Source organism: Lynx canadensis, chromosome A2 (genome assembly GCF_007474595.2).
Source record: "Lynx canadensis isolate LIC74 chromosome A2, mLynCan4.pri.v2, whole genome shotgun sequence".
Classification (NCBI taxonomy): domain Eukaryota; kingdom Metazoa; phylum Chordata; class Mammalia; order Carnivora; family Felidae; genus Lynx; species Lynx canadensis.
The window spans coordinates 137052229-137063729 of record NC_044304.2 but is presented as its reverse complement, the minus strand read 5'-3'; the positions used below and the strand labels follow the sequence as shown (position 1 = coordinate 137063729).

Sequence of the window (11501 nt, the reverse complement as noted above, 5' to 3'; positions counted from 1 at the left end):
CTAGCATCGAAAATACTTCCCATAACTGTTCTGTTCTCAATGCTAGCTTAGCACTGAATCAGATTTGACAAATAATCTTTGTCCTTGAACATGACCTCACCTTTTATTGGCTTTTTCCCAGGATCTAATTAATATTTATGGTCTGTCATTGTTTCAGATACCACTCCACTTGTGGATTTTTTTTTCATTCTCCACTGCTTTAATTTTGTGAAAAAAATAATTTCAAATATATATTAAACTTAAGCTGAATGAAAATTCTTAATGAAGGTGGTCTGGTGATTTTGTTTACAAAAACATGGCCACTGTTCCTTGGCCTTAAAATGTCAAAAAGGATACCTTAAATGGCTTTGTGTTTGCATGTGTCAGCACCAGAACATAGGGATTGACTCTGGCATCCACTGTCAGAAGTTCTTCAGCTACCAGAGTGTCAAGTCTCTTAAGCAGATCATTTCAAAGACATCACTTACACAAATTCTTCATCTCTGGATTTGCTTTGAGTCTTACATTTTCAGCATCACCTCCATTAAGTCACTGTGATGAAGTGCGTGTACAATTTGACATACCTGGATCCATACAGAGAGCTGGAGAATATTGAAAAACATCAGCTTCACAGCCAGTTTCATCCTCAAACTCCAGAAGAGTAGCTGATTCTGGGTTTTCATGATCATCCAAGAGAACTGGGGGGTAATTCTAGGCATTAGCCTCCTATGGGCAGTCAGAACTGTTTCCCCAGAATGAGGCACTCATCACAAGTTCTTTTCAGGGGTGAGATAACTGCCATACCATCATTCAACTGCCCTTTTTCTGGTTGTACTTTTTACAGTTCCCAAGTTCTACATTTACCAGTAGGATCCACGTCCATTGCCTTTTCAAGCTTGACCCATTTTCCCTCTGAAATGAACTCCTTTGAAATAAAAGCCTGTTTGGTATATTGAGAATTGGTTCTTGGTTTTCCATTTTCAAATCAGTTAGTTTTCAATGTCCTCAAGCAAGAAGTTCATGGCCAGGGTTTGGGGTAAAGGAAAGGTTATACCTTTGGAAAAGAGAATGAAAGAAGAAAAGACAAGTCCAAGGTAACAGTCTCAGAAGGTGCCAGTGTTTCACAGCCCCACCAAACCATTTCAGCCTTCTCTGCAATTTTAAGACAATAATTTGTGTTGTTTTCAGCCATTAAATTTATGGTGGTAGTTTGTTAAAGCAGCAATTGGAAACTAATGCAGATGGGAAAGGCCATCTTAAGAAGAAGAATCTGCAAAATCAAAGACTTGAGTCATGACCTTTTCAGAAAATGAGGGGGGTGTGGAGTGTTTTGAGTCCATATTCTGGTATAAGAAGGGCTGAGGAAGAGATTCATACCAATTGAGGTAGGAAAGGTTACTTAAAAACAAGACAAAGGTCTTCTGCATTTTTAAAGTAGATTTCTATCTTATAAAATAATTCTGGCAGTAATGAGAAGAAATACTGGAGGTACAAAGACCAAGAAGATTCTTATATTCACTATGATTTTACCATATTCTAGCCATATTAGCCTTTCACAAATGCTTAAAAGAACACAAAAGGAGGTAGATTTAGTTGAATCTAAAAATGTCCTCTACCATGCTTTTTTCTTTGTTCATAATGATTCCTTATTCTGTCTTCTTTTCTTGTAACAGTGAGCATAAAAAAAAAATCATTACAATATGAATAGCAGTATACTGTAATTTCTCCTAGGTAGCTTACCATACGGTACCTGTCTCTGTTATTTAATTTAACTTGATCTGTTGAAATTCAGGCTTGTAAGGGCTCATATGTCATACTCATTAAAATGTCATATTGTTTAAAGAATCTAATTCCAAAGAGATCTGCATACTTTAATATAATAGGAAACATTTTTATGCTCTACAGCTAAGAGGTAAAAATTCAAAAAGTGCCCAATGAACAAAATAAAATATATTTTACATAATATTGATCATTAGGTAGAACAATAGGCAAGTCATTTTGCCTATTCAAATCTTTGGTTTCATAATTCATTTGTCCAGGAAAGTACAACTGATTTTGGATGAATACACTTAAATAACTAGAGCAATGTAATTTGGCATTTAATTTGTCTACCTATAACAATAAACAACTTAAAAAATAATTCGCAATCCCAAAGGATACGAAAGTAAAGAACATTGCTGCTTATTCACCATTAATAATAAAACGTGCAAATTAGCACAAACTTGACCTATTATTTTATGCTATCTAAAGCATAATTTTTTTAAGTTATCTAATTTAAGAAATATTGCAGTGAAAATAATATACATATTTTATTTATAACTGAAGAGTTCATTATTTTTACAATGTGAAATCTACATTTATTTTAAAAATCTTCTTTGAAAAATTCAGAAAACTGAGACAAAAGTTGCATTTTTAATTACCTAATATTTTAATTTTTTTTTAAGATTTAGCTTTAAATGCAGTTGTAGCTATACTGAAACAATATTTTGGAATTATTATTAGTTTTGAAAAACAAATGACCACTCTTGATTTTAGGCATAGCGTTATCACCTGTTTCACATGTTCAGAGATTTCTCCTTATTTCCATCAATCTTGTGTATTTAATTAATACTGCTGAAGGTTATAAGAAATCCCTTGAAGATATTTTGGTATCCTCAGAATAGCAGACAGGGTAGTTGGAGGCACAGAGAAATTTGTGTGATCTGAGGTCTGATTTGTATCCAGTTGCTTAGGTTCTCTAAGTATCTGCTATTCAAAATAATAACTTATCTTTTTATATGGTATCTATATTACTAATTCAATTTTCTATTCTTACTAAACTGGCTAGAATATTTAGAATACGCTAAAAATATTGTGTTAAGTAGAGGTACCAATATCTTACTCCTGGTTTTGATATTCGTGACTAGTGCTTCGCTTTTATTATGATGTGTACAATTAAATTTTGGTAAAGTTTATCATATTTAAGTGCTTTTCTTATAGTCCAATTTCATTTAAATTTTTATTTGAAATATTTGCTCAAATTCATAAAATAGTTTTTATGTTTATTTTTTTAATTAGTCTCTGATGAAGGAAAATGAAGTATGCTTATTTTTTTTAATTGTGCACTATAATAAAGATACAACTTTATAAAGTTGTATCTCCTATTTAAATTTGTGGACGTGAGATTACTGGGTTCAAAGGAAATACATTGATTAGTTGGATATTACCAAATTCCCTTCCTTAGGCATGTGGCATGCCTCAGTAATTCATAGGAGTGCTTTTTTTCTCACACAGCCTTACCACAGAGTGAGCTGTAATATCTCTATGTATGTATGTATGTATGTATGTATGTATGTATGTATCTATCATCTGTCTACCTATCTATTGATCTACCTATATATCTCATAGTTTATCTAAATTTTGCCAGTCTTGTAAGTGAAAAATATCTCGGTGTAAATTTTACATTTCCCTTATATATGAAAAATTAAATAACTTTTCATGTATGCAAGGCCCTCTCTGCATTTTTTATAAATTTGTTTATGTTTTTGCCTACTTTTTGGAGATTTTTTTAAGACTTTATTTTTTAAATAGTTTTTGTTCACAAAATTGAAAGGAAAAATACCTTTGATCCACTGTATTGTCTTTGCTTCTTTGTGAAACAGTAGTTAACTATATTTATGGTGCTCTTTTTCTAAGCTCTAAAATCTGTTCTAATTTTATTTATCTGTTCTTCCACACATACCACACTCTCTTGATTACTGTAGCTTTAAAAAAATTTTTTTTTACATTTATTTATTTTCGAGAGACAGAGAGAGACAGAGAATGGGTGGGGAAGGCGCAGAGACAGAGGGAAAGAGAGATTCTGAAGCAGACTCCAGGCTCTGAGCTGTCAGCACAGAGCCCGACACAGGGCTTAAACTCATGAACAGCGAGATCGTGACCTGAGCCGAAGTTGGATGCTTAACCAACTGAGCTACCCAGGAGCCCCTTACCGTAGTCCTCTATCTGTTCTTCTCCTTCAATATCATGTTGGCTATTTTGGTTCCTTTGCTTCTCCATACAATCTTTAGAATCATTTTTTTTATATCCACAAAACAATTTTCTGATATTCTGACTGGGATTGCATTAAATTTATAGATCAAGTTTGGAAAAACCGGCATCTTGACATTATTGTGTATGCTTATCCATGAACATGCACTATATCTCTATAGTTCTTTGATTTCCTTCATCAGAGCTTTTTGGGTTTTCCTTATATTGATTTTATATATATTTTGTTAGACTTATTCATAAGTATATCATTTTTGGTGCAAATGGTGTTGCTTTTAATTTCAAATTGCACTTGTTCATTGATGGCATATAGAAAAATATATTTTTAAATATTTCTTTATTTTTGAGATAGAGAGAGAAAAAATCATGAGTGGAGGAGGGGCAGAGAGAGAGGGAGAGAAAGAACCTGAAGCAGGTCCCACACTCAGTGTGGAACCTGATGCAGGACTCAATTTTATGACTGTGAGATCATGACCTGAGCTGAAATTGAGTCAATTGCTTAACTGACTGAGCCGCCCAGACACCCACTATAGAAAAATATTTTGCATATTAACTTTGTGTACTGAAACCTTACTGTAATAGCCTACTAACTTGAGGTTTTTTTGTCATTTTTTTCATATTTCTACATAGACAATCATGTCACTACAAAGACAGTTTTATGTCTTCCTGTTAAATCAGTACACCATTTGTTTCCTTTTCTTGTCTTATTGCACTAGCAGGAACACTGAATTTCTTAGCATTAATTATGATGTTAGCTATAGGTTTTTTGTAGATAAACTTTATCAGATTGAGGAAGGTATGCCTCTCTTCCTTGTTTACTGAGAGTAATGTTCATGAACAGCTGTTAGTTCTGTCAAATAATTCTTCTGCATATGTTGATATGATCATGTGATTTTTCTTTTCATTTAGTTGATGTTAAGGATCGCAGTTATGGATTTTCAGATATCGAACCAGCCTTACATATCTAGGATAAGTTCCATTTGGTAATGGTGTAAAATTCTTTTTACATATTGTTGGATTCCATTTGTTAATATTTTGTTGAGAATTTTTACATCCTTGTTCATGACAGATATTGACCTAGAGTTTTATTATAATGTGTTTTTGTCTGCTTTTGGTATCAGAGTAATGTTAGCCTCAAACAATGAGATCCATGTAGTCCCTCTGCTTCTATTTCCTGAAAGAGATTGTAGAGAATTAGTATAATTCCTTAATTTTTTGGTAGAATTCACTAATGAAACAATCTGGATCCAGTGCTTTCTGTTTTGGACTTTTGAATTGGCTAACAGTCAACAATGTGTTGAATATTAATGTGAAGAGTAGGATACCCTTTACTTTTCCTTTTTTTTCAATGTTATTGGAAATATCACTCATGTTACTGCATTTAGCAAGATTCTGGTTTTAGGGTTAAGATTATATAAATTACATAATTACGTGGGTTATGTTAAAAATTAAATATCAAATATTATTTTCTTGAGGTTTTTTTTTTCCTCCACCAGGAACAGTTATAAATTGAGCAAATGTCTTTCCATCATCTCTGGAAACAACTAGATAATTCTCTCCTTATCTGTTAATATAGTGTGTAAAAAGAGTTAACATAGCAGACCAAATTGCTATTCTTTGAAAAACCTGCCTATAAATGTGACCCTTGCTGGCATCTAGGAACTTGGATTTTGGGAGGATCACCATTGATTTAATGGATGAGTGGTTCACTGCCTAAATTCTCTGCACAAGCAATGGGGTTTACATTAACTCCTTTATTTTCATCTAGGAGTCTAGAATTTTGATAAATGCTGGGCAGAATGCACATGTGTAACCAGCCTGTCTAGGAAACCCTGGATACTAAGTCCCTGATGAGCTTTCCTGATCGACAAGATTTCACAAACATTGTCAAAACTTGTTGCTGAGGGAATTAAGTATGGCCTGTGTGAGTCCACTGCAAGAGAACTCTTGGAAACTTGTACCTGTTTTCATCTAGAGTTTTTTTCATATGCCTTTCTCCTTTGCTGATTTTCTTTCTATCCTCTTACTGTAATAAATCATTGATAGTGCTGCTATAAACATTGGAGTACATGTGCCCCTATGAATCAGAGAATTACAGTTTTCCACAGTTTTCCATACAGTTTTCCACAGTGCCTGCACCTAGAGTAGGGTCAATTTTGAAATCATAGTTTCCTAGAAAGTTCCCATTTCATCTTTCAAATATTTTGCAGAAAAATGTTAAGATTTTTAAAAATATGTATTCAATTTTCATTATTACTCCCCTCTTATCCTTTCTGATTACTTATGTTTTCTTTATCTAGTTATTGGTATTTTTTGTGAAAATTTTCTAAAAAATATAATTTTTATCTAGTAATTTTATATCAGCTGTCTTATCTCTACATTGTTGATTTTTTCTTTTCTTTTCTTTTCTACATTTTTAAATTTTTGCTTCATTCTTGACTCTTTTGCTCTTTTGTTTCTCTTGTTTTTCTATCATAATACTATTTTTGATCTAGGAATTTCATTCACTTACACTTTTAATATTAATGAAAGGGTTTAAGATGTTCATATATTATGTTATAGAATGCCTCCATCCTCATTAATTTTTGGAAAAATAATTAATTTTAGATCATATTTTACTTTTCATTAAAGAGTTTAAAAAATAGAAAAGTTACAGAAATAACGGAGATATAGTTTACATACAATTATAATACATTACAAACATTAAAAAGCTCACTTGTTTTAAATCTCTAGATTAACCATGAACAGCTGCAACAATTGTGCAGTTTAATAGCTATAAATAGTCTTCACCTTTCACTAGAAAACTTCCTAAAACAGAATATGAAACAGCTCGAAACTAATAGGAAAATCATGTTTTTGAAATAGAGCATCTTGACTTTCCTATTTCTACCTGATAGAGGCCAAAGAACTTCAATAGTTCACAGGCTATGCTGAGACAAATTAGAACGAAACATAAAATAGAGATATTTGTGTAGAGTACATTGCCCAGAGATGCAACAAATTGGTCTTTCTAAAAATGATATGGTGCAATGGAGACAGCTAAGAGCTTGTTAGCAATTCCTACAGGTCTCAAGGGGTTTAAACTGTTCAGAAACAGAACAGAACATGGTTCAGTATATTTTCGCAGACATTCGAAAGTTTTTGCAAAAGTCACTCTGGAAATCTTCAGGGAAAAACATACTTTGCTACTGTTTCCTGATAACTTTCTCTATCCTCAGAATAATCCTCAAAACTATCTTGGATTGGCCCCCATAGCCCATGAATCTGGCAATATTGATGGGAGCCATGCCATTTGGACAGCTTGACCTGACTGAAGCCATGTTAGTGGGTAAGAGTGTCACTTTTTAATTATGGTAGGCAAGTTTCCTGAAGTGACACTCATTGTGAAATATGTTCTGCATATTTTTGTCTTATTTTTTTCTTTTTGTTACTTACCTGCATAGAAGCATCTAGTATTTAATGATGATTCCTATATTTACATGTCTTATATTTCTCTAGCCTCTTGATTCCCCCTATGAATGTATTCTCCCACATCATCTACTTCCTTATATGATCATTAAAAAAACCTTTCATTAGTTATTCCATGTAGTTTCCCCTCAGTAATTGATTAATCTTGTAAATCTTCCTGGTCAAGGCACCACCCTCTCTCACCTAAATTATTTTAATAGCTTCCTAACAGGTCTTTCTGATTTGTTCCCCTAGAGTCTATTCTTAACATGACAGCCGCCAAGATGATAAACAGTGTCCCTCCTTTGTTGAAATGCTTCCAATATAATGGCTTCTTGTATCTCTAAGAGATAAAGCCAAATTATTTAAAATGACCACCAAAATCCAACATGTTCTCTCTCTATATAGCCTTTCTCTCTCCTATCTCCCTGACTTTACCTCCTACCACTTCTCTTCTTCTTTAGCATTTCACATTCCCTGGATGCAGTCCTAGAGGTATTACATTGAGTTTGCTGCCTGTTTCTTCAAAGCTTTTCCTCAAGGCAACGGAAATGGAGAAAGAGTTTGTGAGATTCTTGTAGAAAGTATATTATAGTTCCACTTAAAACATTGTGAATATTTAGTCATTTTTAGGGACTCTTTTTTCTCTTAATAAGTAACAGAAAATTTAAAATGTAGTTTCAGAAAAAAAATATCGACATCAGAAATCTCTGTTCACTTACAATTGTGGATAGTTATTTAAAGCATATATTTAAATTTCCATTACTAAACTTAGACTTTACAGTTACCACCTTGCAGTCAAAAGCTGCTAAATTATATTAGCCTACCAAGATAAACCAGTTAGCTAAAATAAATTTTGTCAAGGTTAATATTTTATTTGAAAAAACTATGCTACAAATGACTCTTTCATAGTAAATATTATTATGTTTGTCCATAATTCCAGGCCTTTTTAAAAGATATACAGAAGCATTTCCAATAACTTATAAACTCATAGAATTTTAAAATCTCTTCAGAAAACAATTTTAAAGAAAAGGGGGCAAGTGGTTTTGGGGAAACATTTTTATTGAGTCTTAGATTATATTATCTTGCTTAATTATTATAAAAATCAATGTGAGTATTTTAACTCCTTTTAAGGGAAACTGAGTCTCAGAAAGGCAAAATGGTTCTTTCAATGCTATACAGCAAATATGTCTCAGAATTGGGACTTAAATCATTTGTCTCTAACTATAAACATTCTGCTCTTCTCACTGTGCCACCCCATGGTCTCTTAGACAATAGTAACTACTTTTTATATAATGACCACAAACATGTACTCATTGGTTTTAAAATCTTTACATATCAGAAAAAATGTATAATATCTGATAACATATTAAATTGAATTTGTTAAAATAATAAGGCATTTAAATATACACTGATATATTATGTAGATATTTCAAGTGTAGCATTTTTTTCTTAAAGGAAAATTTTGGCAATTAGGATAATTTTAGAAAAAGACAATATTCTTTTCCTGGAGTATAATTTATATAAGTAAAACTCATTACTTTTGAGGTAGCTCTGTAAGTCTTGGTAAAAGTACTCAGAAGTGTAGTTATCACTTCAATGAAGATACAGAACCCTTCCATCACTCCAAAATATTGCAGCCTGCCTCTCTGTGTTTCAATCCCTACACCCACCTCTAACTACTAATAATCACTGATCTGTTTTTATGTGTTTTTGTTGTTGTTCATACTGTTTTTCCTTTTCCAGAATATCATATAGTTGAAATCATGTTAAAGGTAGCCTGTTTAATATGGCTTTTCACTAGCATAATGCATTTGAAATTTATGCTGTTGCATCTATCAAGGTGTTGTTCTTTATCATTGCTGAATAAATACTTCATTATATGGATATATCACATTTGCTTATTCATTTACTTTTTCCTTCCATAATTTGGCAATAATGAGTCTAACTACTATAAATTTTCTGGGAAGATTTTTGCTTGAACATTAAGTTTCATTTATGTTGGATAAATACCTAAAAAAGGGATTGCTGGGTTGTATATAAATGTTGCTTAAATTTATATGAATCTGCCAAACCACTTGTAGAGTGGTTGCACTGCAAAAGTAAATTTAATATTGTATTATGACTGTACCTGCTCAACAACTGAATTTCCTAATACTGGTACCATATTTTAATCTACTATGAAAATCTATGTTCTAGAAAAATTCAGCAATTTATCCTAAATATTTTCCACTTAGTCAAGTTGACTTCACAGTATTTGGACTTGTATCTTAATAGTGGAGACTTCAGATAATAATAAATAACAAACTAGTAGTAAGTTGAAATATTTTTTAAATGAATGTGTTCAGTAATTTTCTCATTTAAATGATTAATATGTACTTCAAAAATTCTAATTAATTACAATATTAAAGTATTATAAATTAAACCTAAATCTTTTGAATAATTAGAGTAACTATATTAAAGCTGGAATTCAGAAAACTTTCTTTTAGAATAATGTTCAACTTGAAATAAAGTAACAGTCAGATCTTCTTATGCAAAACAAATTTAGCAACGTTGATGTGACAGCCAGTCTTTCAAAACTACATTTTATTTTCATATGCCTATTCAAAGGGCATATTAATATTTGTGACAACTGGTCTTTTTCTAGAAAACTCCCAACATGTGGGACATTAATTAATGGGCCAAAATGGAAATACGGCAACTTCTGCACTTGGAGTACCACTTCCCAAATGGATCTAATGTTGGTTGTATCACTGAAGAAAAGTCTCATTAGGATCACATGTGTGTCAGCCCTTTGCTGTTTGACTATTCTATGATTTGATCATGAAAATCTTGCTGAATGCAAAATATACCATAAATATGATGGCTAGATCAAATGACCTTCTTCTCCCATAACCTCCTAACAATACTTGTGGTTGACCAACAACTTCATCTTAAAATATAAGAACTGTTTAAATTACTTACCTCTGTGACTATTCCTTCTACCACAATTAATTCTTTTTACTCCCTAAACCTTATGGGCTGTTAAGTTTCAGTATTGATAACATAGTCTTCTCTCTACACTCCAAAAAATTTGAAATCTCACATTTTCCAAGTTTATAATTTATATTACCATTATCTCCTTTTGAATGAGTGTCTATGCCTATTTCTAATGATTCTTCTGAGCTTATGTTTCACTCATCCTTCAGCATATCTACCGTTTGCTCACAAGCAGCAGAAAATTGCAACCAAAACCGAATACTTCATTTTATCTCATGAAATATGATTCTTCTCCAAAAGCTTAGTAAAATTCACCAAGTTACCCAGGATAGAAACATTGATCATTAATACCCTCCCCTCTCTTTTATCTACCTAACTATGATCCTATCAGGTTTTCTCTCATCAAGGCTAATCTTTTCCAATTCTTTCTCTCTTCTTTCAAATATAGCATTCTACTTCAAGTCCTCATGCCTATTTCCTTGATCATTTAATGTTCTCCTAATTGGCCTCATTTTTTAAGCCTTTATCCCTTCTTACTTTATATCTCTCCAAAGTGAATGTTCATTTACTCTGTATATTTCAACAATTGCTGTGGTTTCATATTTATAACAAAGTGGGGAAGAAATTCCATCACCTGTCATCATGATGTCAGTTTTTCTTTCCAGCTTAACTACTCTCAGTTTTTAGAATCTCTGTGTACAAGGGAAATTAGACTGCTTAAATGTGCTTTAGATTTATTTTTAGTTCCTCTGTGCCTTTCTTATGCTTACTTCTGATTCCACTGTATTCTCGTGTGTGTGTGTGTGTGCACTCACACGTGTGCATATGTACATGTATCTCTAGAGCATACCAGTACTTTCTATTTCCTTCTGTATATTTTTACATACTTTCCAAGCTTTATACAATGGATATAATTTACATAAGATTATACATGATTCCTGTTGATAAGGAAAATAGGTTCAACAATAATCTTTAATACAAATATACCCGTATCTATCTTGAAAGTAAATTTCATTGCAATGAATCTTTCCCTAACCCCTTCAATATGATACCATATATCTTTCTCTTTG

General features: G+C 32.3%; 1 pseudogene; it reads right to left on the bottom strand.

Annotated features, from left to right (window-relative positions):
* Positions 1 to 315: 315 nt before the first annotated feature.
* Positions 316 to 11501, bottom strand: part of LOC115501838 — a 177552-nt pseudogene continuing 166366 nt past the window's right edge.